At 45.5% G+C, this 16,468-nt stretch overlaps 1 protein-coding gene across 1 annotated transcript in view; it reads right to left on the bottom strand.

Annotated features, from left to right (window-relative positions):
* Positions 1-16,178, bottom strand: part of TNR (tenascin R) — a 440,410-nt gene extending 424,232 nt beyond the window's left edge. The window contains exon 1 of the mRNA XM_002760337.6: positions 15,739-16,178. The gene's annotated coding sequence lies outside the window, so the exon portion shown is untranslated. The remainder of the gene's footprint in view (positions 1-15,738) is intronic.
* Positions 16,179-16,468: the final 290 nt, after the last annotated feature.

The following is a 16,468-nucleotide window of genomic DNA, read 5'->3' as shown; positions in this document are numbered from 1 at the left end:
ATAAAACTTTGGATCCATGAAATCTTTGTTTAAAATCCAAAATGTCTCCATAGTAATTATCATGGATCCCAGTTTTCCCAATAGTAAGTAGGAATAATTGTCCAATAATGCCGAGAGGTCAATACCAAGTTAGCATAGAGAAATAACCATGAGATTTGGTGAGATGAAATTCACTGGAGATCTTGACAAGAGCAGGCTCTTTGGAGCAGTGAGGATAGAAGCCTGCTTGGGAGAAGAGAAACTGAAAGTGATAATTGGGAACACTGATTTTTCAGTAAGTTTTGCTGTAGATGGGAGCTGGGAAATAGGGTGGAAACTGGAAGGAGAGCAGAGTCAAGAGAGGCTTTCACTTTCTCAAGGTAGGAGATATCAGAGCACATTTCTATGCTTACAGAAAAACTAAGTAGTGAGGGCGAGATTGAGGATTAAAGTGGTGATAATTGCAGGAACAAAGTGCTTAGGAAGCATGAGCACATGTGGCCCAGGGCACTTGTGGAGGGTTGGCCTCGGCAAGAAGCAGGGCCATGGCACCCATGAATAAAAAGGGGAGGTCAAGAGGATGGGCACAGGGACAACAAGAGGTAGAGAGTAGTTACAGGAAGATGAAGGAGTGCCTGTCTATAAAATACAAGGTAAGGTCATCATCTGAGAGGAGATTAAAAAGTGAGGGCAGCCACCTTTCAAGAAAGGAGACATCAAATTGTAGAAGCAGGAAAGGTAACTTACTATGAAAGTGTAGTGAGCTTGTCAGACTATTTCTAATATTCATTTGGGAATTATGGTCATTATTGTAAAGTGACAACAGTCAGCACGACTATTTTTCTCTGTCAATGTATAGTTGTTCAGATGTAAGTATGGATAGACCAGAAATTGGGTTTAACCATTGGAGTTCTGCCAGATGAGTACAAGAAAAGAAGTCCAGAGAGGTTTCTGCAGGAGATCAGTGGTAACAGTGGATGGCGGACTCTAAGCCTCATAAGGTGAGGCCAGTGTGAGGCTATGGATGGCTAAAAAGAGGCAAGGTCAGAGCCTGCAACTGTGTAATTGCTGGAAGTGGGATACTAGAGTCAGAAGGAAAGAGAAGCTGTCAGGAGGTCTGAAGTCAAGACAGGAAAAGGTACAGTTAATAACACTGTCAAGGTCAAGGATAAGGTCATGTAGAGGGTGAGCCCTCGGAGGCCAACATTAAAGTTTGAGGGTCCTAACCACCTTCTCTTCTGACCTTGTGTACCATTTGTCCTTCGAGGTGACCAGAGAGGTGGTTTCCTAATGGGCGTGATTTAAGGAACGATGCTGAAGCCTCATCACCCAAATTCTCCCTACAGAGACCTGTAACTGATTTCTAACCTTCTGCCATTAAAGCTTCCTTCAGTTCTTGTCTTCTGCTTTCCACAAATGCTACCACCTAACCTATTAATTCATTATCAATCATTTATACATAGGTGTGATTTAGTGGCTCAGGGCCTTTCAAGTGGGGCAGCAGCTGGCTGCAATCAGATTTTAATAGGCTACAGGGCATGGCTTTTGAGGAAGGAACTGAATATAAGATCCTATTCAGGAGAGAGGTAGGGAAATAAATATTTGTTGATCACTTCCTATGTGTTATGCTCTGTCCAAGAGCTTTGCATAAGTGATAGTTGTGATTCCATTGTTTCCTCCTACTTAGGAACAGAAGAGGTAAGGGAGAAATGCCTGTAATTTACCCAAGCTCCCGAGCTAATGAGTGATGAAGCCAGGGTCTGAAGTCAGAGCTGCAGCGCCTGAGAGAGGTGTTTGGATCAGAAGGAGAGGCATTCAAAGGGAGAAATGCAAGAGGCTAAGACATATCGTGGTGAACCTCACAACCCTGGTGTTCCAGTTCCTTTCCTGAGGCCCTCATATCCTGTGTGTGGCTATTTTTTATTCTCCTTAGCAGGTTGCTCCTTGACCAGTTTTTTCCTTCCTTCCGTTTTTTTTTTTTTTTTAAACAATAATTTAAATTTTTATTAGGTGCTCAGCCACAGTATAAATACCCCCATTTGAATTGCTGACACACAAATCAATAGGGAAGCATTTTCCTGGAATGGAGCCCCTGGCATGGGAGCCTCCCAGCCACATCCCCTTTCCAGAAGAGAAGGGGTTTGATAAGCAGAATGGACAATTTTCTTAAATAAGCCACAGTTAGAGCAAACAGAATGAGCATTCAAGTTTCTGGTCTAAGGCCTCTCTCTGTGTGTGTGCCCCTCTTTCAAGACAGGGTCTTGCTCTGTCGCCAGGCCAGAATGCAGTGGTGAGATCATAGCTCACTGCAGTGTTGAACCCCTGGCCTCAAGCAGTCCCCTGCCTCAACCTCCCAAAGCACTGGGATTACAGACATAAACCACCACATCTGGTCTCTTCCGTCCTCTCACTTCACTTTCTGTTCTTTCATTCATTTTTTTTCTGTATCCCCCATTCTCACTAAATGATTTTGCCTTTAATATCTATATTACCAATCAGTAGTGTCATTTTTATGAAACTATCTAGCATGGATCAATCAGCATGGGTGGCTAGGAACTGGCCTTAGGTTGTTAAAATGAGAACAGCACAGCATCCCCAGCTTTCTACCAAAGCTGAGGAATCTCGCAGCCTGCAGGTCCCACTACTCACTCCAAGTCACTCCGTCACTCTCAGACTTGGAGATCTTGCAGCAAAGATGTGGCTAATATAAACGAGCATCTCAATAGCGAATAAAGTTTAGTTAAGCTTCTCCTGTAATTCTTTGATGAAAGAGGCAACAAATTTGCATCCTACAACATAGCTTAAGATCTCATGCCTAAGGTACTCTGGGCAGTTGGTAATGCTTTCCATGAGTATCCTGAAAGGAAGGCCAAAATCCGATCTCTTTTTCAGTAACATCTCTCACCATTCTCACTGCCACCTGCACCAAGACCCAATGCTTCTCTGTTCCAGCCACATCTCATTTCTCGGTTACCTTCTAATATGCCTTTTCTAGGACTCTGAGCCTTTCCATATGTTGTTCTTTCTACCTGGAGTGCTCCTTCTGGGTTGGCAAAGCCCTATGCACTCTTAACATGCCACTCACCTGTCATCTCCTTCATGGAACTTGATAAGATACCCTAAGCAGAATGAGTCACCCTTCCCCTGACCCCACTCCTACCCCACATAGCTGGTTCCTAGACATTAGCACTTCATGCTAATGCTAGGAAGTTATCTTTGTGACTCCCCCTGTACTCAAACCAGATAGGGAGCTCCTCAAAGTCAGGGGGCCATCTCTCACTCAACTTCACATCCAGCCTTTAATGAAATGACTGGCATGGAGTACATCTTTAGTAACAGCTTGTTGAAACAGAGAATACTGGATGAAAACCCATTTGTTCATTCACTCAACCAATATTTACTGAACGCCAACAGAGTTCCAGGCTGGGAGTGCAACTGTGAATAAGACAGAGAATGCCTTTATTCCCACCAGGTTTATATTCTGTTGGGAGGGAACAGACGATGAGGAAGAAATCACATACATATATACTATGTCAGCTGGTAATAAATGTGACAAACAAAAATAAAGTGGGAGGGCAGTGATAAGGAGGGCTATTTTACATAAGAGCATCAGGGTGGGCTTCTCTGTGGAGCTAACATTTGAGGCTGCTGACCTGCTGCACACAGGCTTTGCCTTCTGTGGTTAATGGAGGAATGACATGGTTGCTACTTCCTGTGCGGTGGCCACACTGAGTTACTCAGGTTCCCAAGATGTCTCTCTGGGGGCAGTGGGGAAAGCCAAGGCTATTTGACCTAAAGGAAGCTTGGCCTCTACAGTATTCAGCGCTAAGCTACTAACGAAGCTACCTCAGAACACATTGTAGAAATGAAAGGACTTGAGAGGCCTGGTGCCAAAGTCTCTAAAGGACCCCCAGGCCCTGGCCGGTATCCACAGAGATACTGCAGAGCCCACGGAGTGGGTTCTGTTTTCTGGCCATTGGAACAGTAGGTTTTCTCGGCCTCTGTGATTTCAATGACCAGCCCAATTACAGGACAGCAAAGGGAACCAAAATGATTAAGCTGAAAGGTACAAATTAGTGGGGTTGTGATCTCAATTCTGTCATTTATTGCCCTGTGCTACCTTGGGCAAGTCACTGAAACTCTGTAGTAATTTTCCCATCTATAAATTGGGAGTAATCAATAACAGTCACGTTGCTTACCTTCACCAATGGTTGTACAGATCAAATATAATATAGAACTATGGAAAGTATAAGGCACAAACAAAATGCCAGAAATTATTATTTCTACTGGGGGAATAAACATTGGCAGAGTACCTGTTAAGGATGAAGGACTCTATTAAGTGCCCAGAGTCCTATATATGTTGTCTTATTCAATTTTCACAAAATTCTGTACAGGAATTTTTTTTCCCAGGTTAGAGACTAAACAAAGGCTCAGAGAGGCTCAGTGACTTCATTAAGGGGGCATAGCTGGCACAGCCAAGATTCTGGTTCAAGTTCACTGTCTCCAGAACTCATGCTTACTCTGCATCCTCCAGCCTATGGGTAGTTGTCCAAAGCCTGGCATGGGTTCTCATCTCTGAATCTCCTTACCCAGAACTGTGATGTGCCTCCCTGCCAACTGTCTCCGCTCAGCACCTGATGTAAGAGCTAAACCCTAGCTTCTAACCAAGCCTGCACTGGGGTTCTCAGGCCTGCCCAGACCCCAGTGCATCTCCTCTGGTATGAGTCTGCCTCTTGGCGTGGTTTGCTGCTGTGTCTGGCATGTTGTGGGAGGCTATAAAATGCTGAACACTGCACCTGCTTTTCTTCTGCTGACACCCTGCTATCATCTCCATCTCTGATTCCAGAACAGGGATGTATCTGGGCTGCCCCTGCATTGCCCCATGCCCCCACCAGCACTCCCTGCCTCCCCTTGAACCTTCTGGAGGCTCTAGCTGCTATTAGTGCTCAATTTATGGCCTCACAGCTGAACAAGAAACCTTGACAGAAACAAATTGTGCTTGGCTGTATCTGCCGTCCATATTCCTGCCCAGCTCGACCAATCATTTCAGAATACATTTTAGGAATTTCACTTTTCGTGATGGCAGATCAGAGTTAAAAGAAGTGGCCCACAAGTAGATGAGTAGTTACAACTTTGGCCCAGATAATTCCCAAAGTGAATGAGGCTTTTGTGGACAGATGAGAATTGACACTGCCTTGTGAGATTGGATGAAGGAAAATGCATTTAAGAAAACTCGCTTGCTTTGGGCCTGGATTATTTTCTCATCTTAAGGGAGTTAGACGGAGCTTTGTTGAAAGAACAGAATGGCTCCCCAAGGAAGTGGGGGTAAGACTGGCAGTACCAAGCCTCAGAGAAAAATAGTGATGCTCTGGTCTTACTTTCAACCTGACCTATGTGCTTCAAACTAAGCTTGAAAGGACTGTCATTCTCCAGCTCCTTGCATCACTCTCTGGCAATGGGGAACCGGAAGGTTTCTGAGTGACGCTCAGAGACGGCATAGTCATGAAGTGTACAGAATCCCTGGCTTCGAATTCTGGCTCTGCCATTTGTTATGTGTCTTGAGGCAGGTTTTGTGAACTCTGTGTCTTGGTTTTCCCACCTGTAAAATGGGGAGAATAATAGCATCTCATGCCAAAAGGGATTGTTGAGATCAGTTTGTTTCTACACATGAAGTATTTAGATCACTTTCAGAAAATAGTTTTTGTCATGTAGATTTTAGCCATTATTTTGCTATTGAAAATAGAGGTGGAGCCATTTTGGGACCCAGCTGGGGATTTCTGAACCCAGGAGAGCCTAACATCCCCAATTAGATCTCAGGTAACCATTTACCATTGTTCTTCCTTCATCACTGGCAGGCTCTGGTCCAGCCAGTTGCTGAGCCTGGCTCTGGAGTGAGATGCAAAACGTTAGAAGTAAAAATGCTATTTTCATTCTCTTGCAGGCTTTTACCACTGGCAAAAAGATCTCTTTAGCAATATTTGACCTTAAGAACTTAAAATGAAAAGGTCAAAACATTTCGAGGAGTGGGAGCTGGGTCCCCTCCCTGCTCTTCCACTGTCACAGTTAGTGAATGTCAGGTGTGGTTGCCAGAGGCTCAGAGGATCCCCCTCCCCCAAGAAATAGTGAAAGTAGTGAAACAGAGGGTGCAGAAAGAGAGGGAGAGAGAGAGGTCTATGCACTTCTCACTGTCTCCTGGGCCTTCAGCCACAGAGAAGGATGCTGCTTGGGAAGGCTCTGTTGGGTCAGAGTGAAGACACAGCCAGAGAAGTCACCCCAGTCCCTCTTAGGGGTTTTCCTCTCTTCCCTTCCCAGACTGCAAGGATGGCTGCTGAGTTTCTCATTCTTACTAAATTAAGCTGATAAAATAAAAATGAAAAAAGGTTGGGGGTAAAAAGGAGGGCAAGGCACACTCTTACTTTGCATTTTAATAACTCAGGAATGGTGCCTCAGACCATTTTTCATGAGAGATTGACTGATAGTGGTCTCTTCCCCATGCCCCACTCGGAACACATCAGGGTCCAGACCAACAGCATGCTTTCCTACCCTCCAGAAAATCCTACCTGCCCCTGCCCCTGGATGGAGGGTGGCCCACAATGAAACTCATGCCTTTGGCATGACTTGCTGCCCTCTGGAGGATCCAGTCTGGGAGGGCAACCTTGGTAACCCAAGACACACTCCCAGCGAAACGATGCCCCTGTGGGCTGCACTGCTGCATCTTGCTTTGCGAGGGAGCCAGTTATGAGAACACAGCCAGGCTCCACCAAGGGCAACTCCATGGAGATCAGAGCTATCTTATTTGGTCAGCCAACCTTCCCTTGAGCTGCTGCCTCCAGTGTCTCAGCCCACAGACCTTGTAGCACCAGGGAAAGCTGGTGACAGTGTGAGAAGGCAACAGGGCTCAAGGCCACTGCCTGTCTCAAGAATGTGATGCCTTATTTCTGCAGCCAGACTCAGGTCAAATAGGGCCTCCCCTACTCCATGAGGAGAATATATACCAACATATATTGACATATATGAGGGCACTGGTGCCCCTGATCTCCAGCCTCAAAATACACCCTTCCTGCCTGGAATTACCATAAAGTGAGTACTCTATTAATTGAAGAATCTCTATGTGCTGAGGGCTGTTAACAGTCTTCTTGCAGAAAATGACATCTCATTTAACAGACAAAGCAATTCTGAAAGGTAGGAGCTATTTACTCCATTTCACAGGTGAGGAAACTGAGGCAGAGAAGTCCATGGATTTCCCCAAAGCTGTGCAGCTAGTAAGTGGTAGAGTCAAGATTCAAACTTTTTTTGGGCTGTTTCATCGAGTGTTTCTGCCTGGCCAGCATGGGCAGCAGGGGATGCAGGGTGAGCGAAGACTTAGAGAGTGGGGCTGGTCAGGCGGGCTTTACAGTCACATCCCATCTGAGGAGCAGAAACCTGGCAGCTTCCAAGGCAGATGAAAAGCCGACCTGCCTCAAATTGTTTTATTTAAAGCCAGGCTCCTGACTGTTTGCAGCCGCTTGGTTTTGGCAGTGCTCTTCCCTTTTTCTCTTTTTTCTTGCTGTTTTTAAACTGCCCTCGCAGAAAAGGGGAGCGCATCATCGCTGGGTGCCTCACTTGCAGATGCTCAAAAGACCTCTGTCCCTCCCACCCCATGGCTGGCTCCAGAGCAAGGCAGCTGGGCTGTGTGCAAGCAAGTGAGCACATGTGCTCGCAGACGGCTCTTCTTTGCAGAAAGGCAGGAAGCCCTGCATTGATCTGCACCTGAAGTATAGATACAGATGAAGTCTTTTGCTTTTATAGTGAGTTTCACCGGCATTAAACTTCATTTATATCTCTATAAATATATACGGCTTCGAATAGGAGGCTTTATGGATTGCTTTATAAGTTCCATTTCTCTGTGGCACTGACTGGGTCACCGTGAGGAAACAGTCCCTTTATAGGCAGCTCTGGCCTCTGCCCTTTTCAACACAGCCCTTTGCAGTGCTCTCATCTGGTGTTCAGGGCCCTGTGCATTTCCCCAGCTGGCCATCTCTCCTCCTAGCACCTGGACAGACACGGGCTCTCCAGCCCTGGTGCTGCCCTCTCCTCTGTCCGCTGTGCCCTGTCACCCCTGGCTCACAGCTGGCCAGTCAGGAGAAGGGAGAGAGGGCAGGGACTGTCAGCTGATCTCTCCACACCTGTCCCTGGGCCCAGGCGCCACAGCTGACCTTGGTATTGACCAATTCACAGGGGACATCAGAAGGTACTTACACAGGGCAAGCTGGCAAAATCTGGCTTATTAAGGTATATGTTTTACAGAAATCCATTTAGATAAACAGGCTATCCGTACCAACACCAGTGCTCAGTGGCTACAGGCTTTCTAATACTTCATGAAGCAGGCAGCAGCTTCTCTCCCGATGCACTCGTGGAGATAAATTCAAAGTAATCTATATAAACTCAAGCCTTTGAAATTGCACACCGTCAAAAAATTCAAACAATTACTCCAGTCCAGCCAGGAGGTGACTGTTAGATGTTCTTCCTTTGGAAAACATAATTATAAAGGAAGGGAAAATGTTTCATAAATAAAATTCAGAATGGCAGAAGAACCTGGAGGGAGGGAAAGGTAGAAGAAAGGAAACCCAAATGTTCACGGTCTCTTGCTGACTGCAGAATAGGGCTCGGAAACCCTCCTAAAGGCTCAAATTAATTTCAGTCTAGTACAATTTCAAGGTAATTAATTGGGAAGAGGCATTTTTCAGATATTTAAAAATACATCAGCTTGGCTCTTGGTGCTAAAAGAGTAGGAGAAAAAATAGCCAACACATGCTCTTAAAATCAAGGTGATGTAAAACAAGGGTCTGCCCAACCCATTAGCACTTGAGAAGCATATAAAATCCGGGTCAGCCCAGATAATTGCTAGCTTGTTAAAACACCAAGTGCCCTGAGCTGCACCCAGTCCCCAGGCCATATTAAGTAGCAAGTGTCAAAATCTGGGATAGAGGGCACGTTCAATGCCAGGCACTGTCCCAGGGACTTTGTACTCATGCCCTATTTAATTCTCTTAAAAACAACTTAAAGAAGATGTGATGATCTCTATAGGCTTTTGCAGGTAAGGGAAGGAGGGGACACTTCTGGTGGGGAACCTCAGATTAAGACAGGTTAAGTAATTGTCCAAGGTCACAGGGGCAGTATTTGTTGGAGCAGGAATTCGAAGTCCAGTTAACTAACTCTGCAGGTCTTGCTTCTTGATGCCTTTGCTCCATGGGTTCTGCGTATGTGTGGCCCAGAGCAGGGGAGGGATGACTAAGACACAAGCAGCAGAGAGAGCAGAAGAATGTAGGCTCTGTCCAGGCACGGTGGCTTCTGCTTATAATCCCAACACTTTGGGAGGCCAAGGTGGGAGGATCACTTGAAACCAGAAATTTGAGACCAGCCTGGGCAATATATTGAGACCCCCCATCTCAAAAAATAAAAATAAAAAAATTAGCCAGGCATGTAGGTGTACACCTGTAGTCCCAGGTCCTCAAGGGGCTGAGGTGGGAGGATGGCTTGAGTCCAGGAGGTGGAGGCTACAGTGAGCCATGATCACACCACTGCACTCCAGCCTGGGTGAGAGAGTGAGATCCTGTCTCAAAAGCAAAACAAAACAAAACAAAAATAACAATGACAAAAATGTAGGCTCTGTTCCAAACAGATTTGGTTAAAACCAGCCCTACCACCTACTAGCTGTGTGGCCTTGGGCAAGCAAGTTAGCCTCTCTGAACTCCTCAAGAGCTTGGTTTTATAAAAAATGAGGGTTTTATTAAAACTTTCTGATTTTCTGTTGGTTCTGTCTACCCAGAAGAAAGTCATTTAGCATCGCTATGCCTCAGATTTCTCACCTGTAAAATGGGGACAATAGTTTATAACATCATGTTTTATTCACTAAATGATGTAAAGTATCTAAAATGTTCATTAATAGTAATGATAGAATACATTTACTAAGGGCGTTCTCTGTGCCAAACACTGCCAAAATTCACAGTAAGCACTCAGTAAGTGTTGGCTAGTCTTATCGTCAAGCCATAGAAACCTGTAAGCGGCCAGGGCCCAGGAATGTGAATTTTTAGGGGGACTAGGTCCAAAGACCAAATTCCAGCCCAGAGAGGTGCTAAGCTTTTGTCAGATGTTAGCCATCCTGGCTTCACAATGTCCTAGTACCAGTGTTCTGGACTTTTCCCCCATTGTCTTTCCTCATGCAGTTTGAGGAGGACACATCCAGATTAAAATAACCACAACGTCCTCCTGGGTCCTGGTAATAAACCTTTATTAAGTTGTTTATAGCCAGAGCATGAGACGTTCTTATAGAAGCTAAGTTGGGCTGCCCTTGGCAGCTCCCTGATCTAGGATAGGGGTCCCTAGGAGACCAGGCTGGACCCCTTCAATAAACTCCAATGCACCTGTTGGCTCATTTGTCTTTGACCCCAGAACTCCTTCCCCCATTAAGAAGTCTTACCTTGTAATAAATAACCCAGAGACATGCTCCCCAAGGGTGAGGGTTGCACCTCTTTCTATCGCTAGTACTTCCCTGGGATAAGATTGAGGCACTTCAATAGAGAGAACAGATGAGAGTTTAGGATCCATGCTCACTCCAACTTTGGCTGTTGTACCGATTAGCAATGAGAGTCTGAATATAGAAAATAAATCCAATTCATTCATGTGCACCAGCCCCATGTATCCTCCTCCATTTGCCTTCAGGAAGCCACCTGCTTGAATTTCATAGGGAAAGGGAACAATTTAAAATTCAAGGGAGTGTAATCATGGGAAAGTGTCTGTTTCTTACTGGATTGGAGAGTAAAGCAGAGTCAGTTGGCCAGAATTAAAGGAGGGGAATAGGAAGCAATACAAGCATCCATTGATGGGTGGATGAATAAACAAAATGTGGTACAAACATGAAGAGGAATATTAGCCATAAAAAGGAATGAAGTTCTGATACATGCTATAACATGGATGAACCTCGAGGACATTATGCTAAATAAGATGAACTGGCTACAAAAGGACAAATATTGTATGATTTCACTTACATATAGTACCTAGAATAGTCAGGTTCATAGAGACAGGAAGTAGAAGTTGCCAGGGGTTGGGAGAGGAGGAAATGGAGAATTAGCATTTAATGGTAGAGTTTCAGTTTGGAAAAATGAAAAGATTCTGAAAATGGATGCTGGTGATGGTTGCATACAATGTAAATGTACTTACTGCCACTGAACTATATTTTTAAAAGTAGGGAAAGAGAAAAAGACAAGGTTGCTTGAATTCCCTCTGCCAATTGGCATATCATTAGCTTACTGTGCTCAAAATTTACCAATACAGTTCTAATTCAAAGTCACATTTCCAAGATAATGATGCAGTGATTCTTATACATACATGATTCAAAATAGCTTTTGAACAACCCCATTCCAATTCCCCCTTCCCCACTGGACTTGCTCTTAAGAAGATGAAACTCTGGTTAGGTAGGAAATCTCATCATTATTAGCATAACCCATAATCAAAATGAGGCAAAAGTGTGTCTCTGCACTTCTGCCAAATCATCTACTGGAACTGGTTTTGTGAATATCATTCAACTTTGTATTTCTGTACCAGGAAGTTCTCACTTTGGTTATCTTCTAACTTTCCATGACATGGTGTTTTAGCAACCTATACTTTACTCTGTGGGATCGCAGCTGGGAGAGATGACTCAGGAGACTTCCCCTCAAAGAGCTGGCTCAGTGCATTGAGTGCATTCTCAAAGGCAGGTGACCTCAGAATGGGGCAAAGTGCTGGAAGAAGGTGCTAGAGTAAGGTCTCCAAATGGAGGGAGGCAGAGGACACTGGCACCCTCTGAACATGTAAATAGGTCTATGACCTACCTAGACACATTTTAAGCTCCACTAAAGATTCTAATTTACTGAGTAATCTGCCAGAAACTCTGATTTCCTTGTTGAAGACCCTATGTGCAAATGGTGCACAAAATTCCCCATCTTTATCCAGTGGCCCTTAAATGAGAGACAGGGTAAAGAGAATTAGATAGGCAAGGTGTCCAAACTGGTTATACATGTTTGTATGTGTGCGCTGATACCACACACATGCATGTGTGCGTGCACAAACACACACCCCAAAGTTACCAAACTTTCTGATAACTCCATCACTTAACAGTAAAATGCAAAAGAGTATTACCTCACCTAGCCCACAACCCAGGGATGGGAGCAGGGGGATTGGAGACATCCTTGGATAGAGCTGTGTTGGTACATAGGTCTCCATATATGGCTTCTGGTTCTAAATTTACTCTTAATAAAGAGAAACAGCACCCTCCTCAGCCATGACCTTTGTGGATAGGGCTGAATTTCATGGCATAAGTTTTATCACAATGAACTCTTCTCTTTCTTTCTTTACTAAGCTCACATGGGTACTCTTTCCTCAGCTCACTCTCCTGAAGCCCAGGTAGGGAGACTCATGACCAGCCACCTGAATACTGAATTCCAAGTTTTTAATGGAAATTTCAAAATCATCTCTATGAACTCCATCAGATAACTCAGGTAAGCTCCGAGGCAGTTGCCTGTAGGGGCTTCCACAATTTCTGTTCAGATTTGATTGTTGGTTTCCACGAACATGATTGAAACGACCACTTGTCTTTCTAACACCATGACCTTAAGCTAGGGTACAGAATGTCCCCCTTGCACATCTTTGCTACTAACACCCTAAAAATAGCCTCAGAACTCTGAGGTGTTCTCCTGAAAGTCTAGGGCTTAGATACCACATCTATTAAGTAATACATTCAGCAATACATTTCCACTGCAAATGTAGCAGCGTAAGCTATGGTGATATAAGTCAGAAAATGATGGGATTGGGGGAGGGGAAAAATTGGAAAGAAGCACAAGGAGCTTTTGTATACCTTTTTTGGGGTACACAAGTGCACACAATTGTCTAAACTTAATCCGAATGCTTAAGATCAGTGCATTTTATTATATATAAATTATACCTCATTTTTTTCAACAACAACAACAAAAAAGTAATAGTGGCCCTTTCCAGGTAAAAGATGGCAACTTTTGCCATGGAGAATAGTGCAGAACAGCTGACCTCCTCCTTCCATCTTTCCCCACCACTTCTCATCTCCCCAGGCCCGAAAGGCAGCCCAGCAGTCTCCCCTGAGCAGTGAAGGATGGCTGGGCATGAGAACTTAGTGGCTTTCTCTCCAGGACGCTGGCCAGATGTGATGGCCAGGAATGCTGCAGGAGTGGCTTTATACGTGAAGTGGGTTTGCATCCAGTTTCCCACTCCTCTTCTAGTGGTTCTATAGGTGGTCAGAGCCCAGCCCTCTCCAGCTCCTTAGTCATCCTTGCCACATTCAGAACCACAGAGGACTCAATGAACGTGGTTCCAGAAAACGTTCATAGGAGAGAACAGTCACCAAACACCCAAAGCCAAGACAGCTATGGCAACATGCCCCAGATAGGGGGCCTTCAGCTGGGATTTCTGGGGCATGGTAATGTGGCAATCAGGCACATGACATCAGTTCAGCCTAGATGCCACCAGCCCAGGGGTCTCTCTTTGCAGTAAGCCCAGAGAGCTCTTCATCTGGCTCTTGGCCATCTTCTTAGCTGAGAAGTAGAGGCCATCAGCACCTTGAGATTTCTGGCTGATTCTCATTCTTCACTAGGGTGAGGCCATTGCTCCACACTGAGTTCCCTGAAAGGCTTTGGCTGCAAGCCTGTCCTTTGGGGACCAATCCATCCCTTCTCTTCTGCACAGGAGCATTACTGCATTTCCTAGGTGAGAATGTATTAGCAGGCTAGAAGTTCTGTTTCTGCTATTACTATCCTCTGGCCTCCCATGTTAAGTGTCTATGTCTCTCCATTTATAAAATGGGTCCAATAATGTCACTGAGCACTTTTTTTCAGAGAGAATTTAAGGGCATTAATGAGATAATGACCACTAAGTATGGTGACTTCAGTAATAAACGGTAGCTTTGGACAGGGTCCACTGCAAGGGTATAATTTTTTTTAAACCCTCAGGGATGTGTCATGCAGAAATCCATCCACTCCCTTGTTCAAACTGGAAGATTTCAAGGACAGGAGGGTTTGGAGCATTAAAACATTGAATGAGTCAGTGTCGGTTTCTGATGCTCTGCATTTGTCTATTTCAGTCTTTCTTCTCTACCCTTACAACCTCTGACTTCACTCTCTTCCTGACTGCATTCTACTTCCTGCCATTCTAGGGCAATGCTAAGATCTCTGGATCCAATGCCAAGCATAGTAAAAACGAAAAGTGGTGCCATTTCACTCAGAACTACATCTCTCACCCAGAAGCCTCTCCAGCCAGAGGCGGAGAGTATTTTCTTCACCTTGGAGGAGGGACCCATTATGCTAAATTAAAAGTAAGACAAAAAAATTGCCATTCTAGGGTTCATTTGGGGTTGGAAAGAGTGAACCACTCCCCTGCCTGTGTATCTCCCCTGTCTCAACACACTTGAAGAAAGTGATTAGAACCATAGAGTTAGGGGTTAAATCAAGGGAAAACTTGCTCCTACAAGAAGCCAAATCTCTTTCAAGTTCCCTGTCAGATGCTGGCTCCACTGAGACTTGAATGATTGAAGGAAACCGTCAACACCACTTGTTGAATGACTCACCCAGGTAGAAGTGGCCAGGACTGAATGGGGGAGGGGCCGGCATATAGTGTCTCCAAGACCATACCAAAGCAGATGCGGGAAATTGCCTGAACATACTCCAGAGAGGCAGAAAGCAGGAGAGAATAGAGAAATACCCTGCAAAAAGTAGTAGAAATGGATAATGAAGTAATAATGAGCTCCTGATTGCAGAGCCCCTCCGTGCTGAAGGAGAACAGAGTACCTCTCCAAGTCCTCCTGAGTCCGGGACAAGTCTAAGTTTGTTTCTGCTTCCCATAGACATATAGAGACACACCTTTCTTCTGAGCTGTTTTTCCACTGCCAGATACCCCAGAAAACAGGGCAGAACAGACTTTGTCCTCTTTCCAACCACCCATAGCCAATGAGGACAGAAGAGTGGAGGATACCTCCTGCCTTCTGCAAATGTAATATAATTCACATCAGCCAATCTCTGCAAAGCTCATGACACTGGCACTTTTCTACCACCATGAAGTCAGAATGGACCTCAGTCCCCCAGAGCCGCCCCAGCCTGAGCCTCACCTGTTGCACCTGCCCACTTGCCATGGGTTCACATCAGGAGAGAAAGTAAAAGGTCAGCCTGGGCTCTCTCCACAGCAAGAGCCCAGAGAATCCTAGGAAACTGACATTTAAGAAACCACCTCCTTAAAGCTCTCTCAGAAGTACCCAACTTTTAACTCTACCTCCACTCCCAACCCCCCAGGCTTCCTTTGCAACACTTTCCCACCATGCATGGCTTGTCGGGAGAGAGTTAAAGAAGGTCCCCGACTTATTCCCCAACCCTCTCGCTTATCTACAGAGAAAAAGAACAGCCCTACATGGAGACACGCAGAAACCACCGGCAATTTAGCTCAGACCTCACCTGTCTTATGCAACAGTCCACACGCACATACACATACACACACGCACACCTGCAAGGCCAAAGTCCACATCCCCCTTTAATTCGGTAAACATAGTTTTGCGCCTTTCTTTTCCCTACGCAGAACCCGACTACTGGCAGCAGAGAAACAGATGTAACCTTAGTGCCAAACGCCTTGCAGGAACACAGACACACAGGAACCAAAATGCATCTCATAGCTCTCCTTGGTGCTGAAATCACGTTAGCGAGAAAATCAAAGGAGCGAGTGCTCCGGACTTACCCAGGCTGGGGGTGGGCAGCCGAGGAGCTTCCTAGGAAGAAAATTGTTGACTGCTCAGGCTGGAGCTAGCTGATGCGCTCACCTAGAGAGCCCACCTCTCTCCCTTCTCTTCCCTTCCTCCTTTTCTGGGAGGAAGAGACAAGGATCTACGAAAGAAATGAAACCCAAGCTGTCAGGGCTACGGGTGGAAGGAGAATGAGGAGGCAACCAAAATAAGATCAGAAAGTCAGGTGGCTTCACTCCACTAGTGGTAATTCCTTGGGTCAGGGAGGACCCCCTTCTCTCACTCTCCCTGGGTCTGCCCGTCTCCTCTGCGTGTTGAGCCAACAGCCTTAGCACAGTCGGTTCCTGCCTCTGACGTGAAAGAGAGGAGGAAGCCTGGGACTGCTTTGCTGTCTCTCTCTCACGCGCTCTCTCTTTTCCCCTCTTGCTGAAATTTCAGCAGCATGATTTTTTTTTTTTTTTCAGCCTCAGTTTTTTCCATCCCCCTACAAGCAGCCCCCTAGTGGACAGAAAAGAAAAGCATCCTAAATCCTCTTGAATAGTCCAGATTCAGGCATAGGAAACTCCCCGCACCCACCAACTCTTGGGGCTGCCTCTGCATAGCCAGGATCCTAAAGAAGATAGAGGCTTCTGTCTGACCAACCCAGATAGTGAGAGAAAGGGAGAGGATGGGAGCTTTTGCGGATGCTTTGCCCATGATTGCAGGAGAAATCTAGGGTGGAATGGG

Source organism: Callithrix jacchus, chromosome 18 (assembly GCF_049354715.1).
Source record: "Callithrix jacchus isolate 240 chromosome 18, calJac240_pri, whole genome shotgun sequence".
NCBI lineage: Eukaryota > Metazoa > Chordata > Mammalia > Primates > Cebidae > Callithrix > Callithrix jacchus.
Note: the sequence above shows the minus strand (reverse complement) of the source record. Positions and strands in the feature narration are given on the sequence as shown.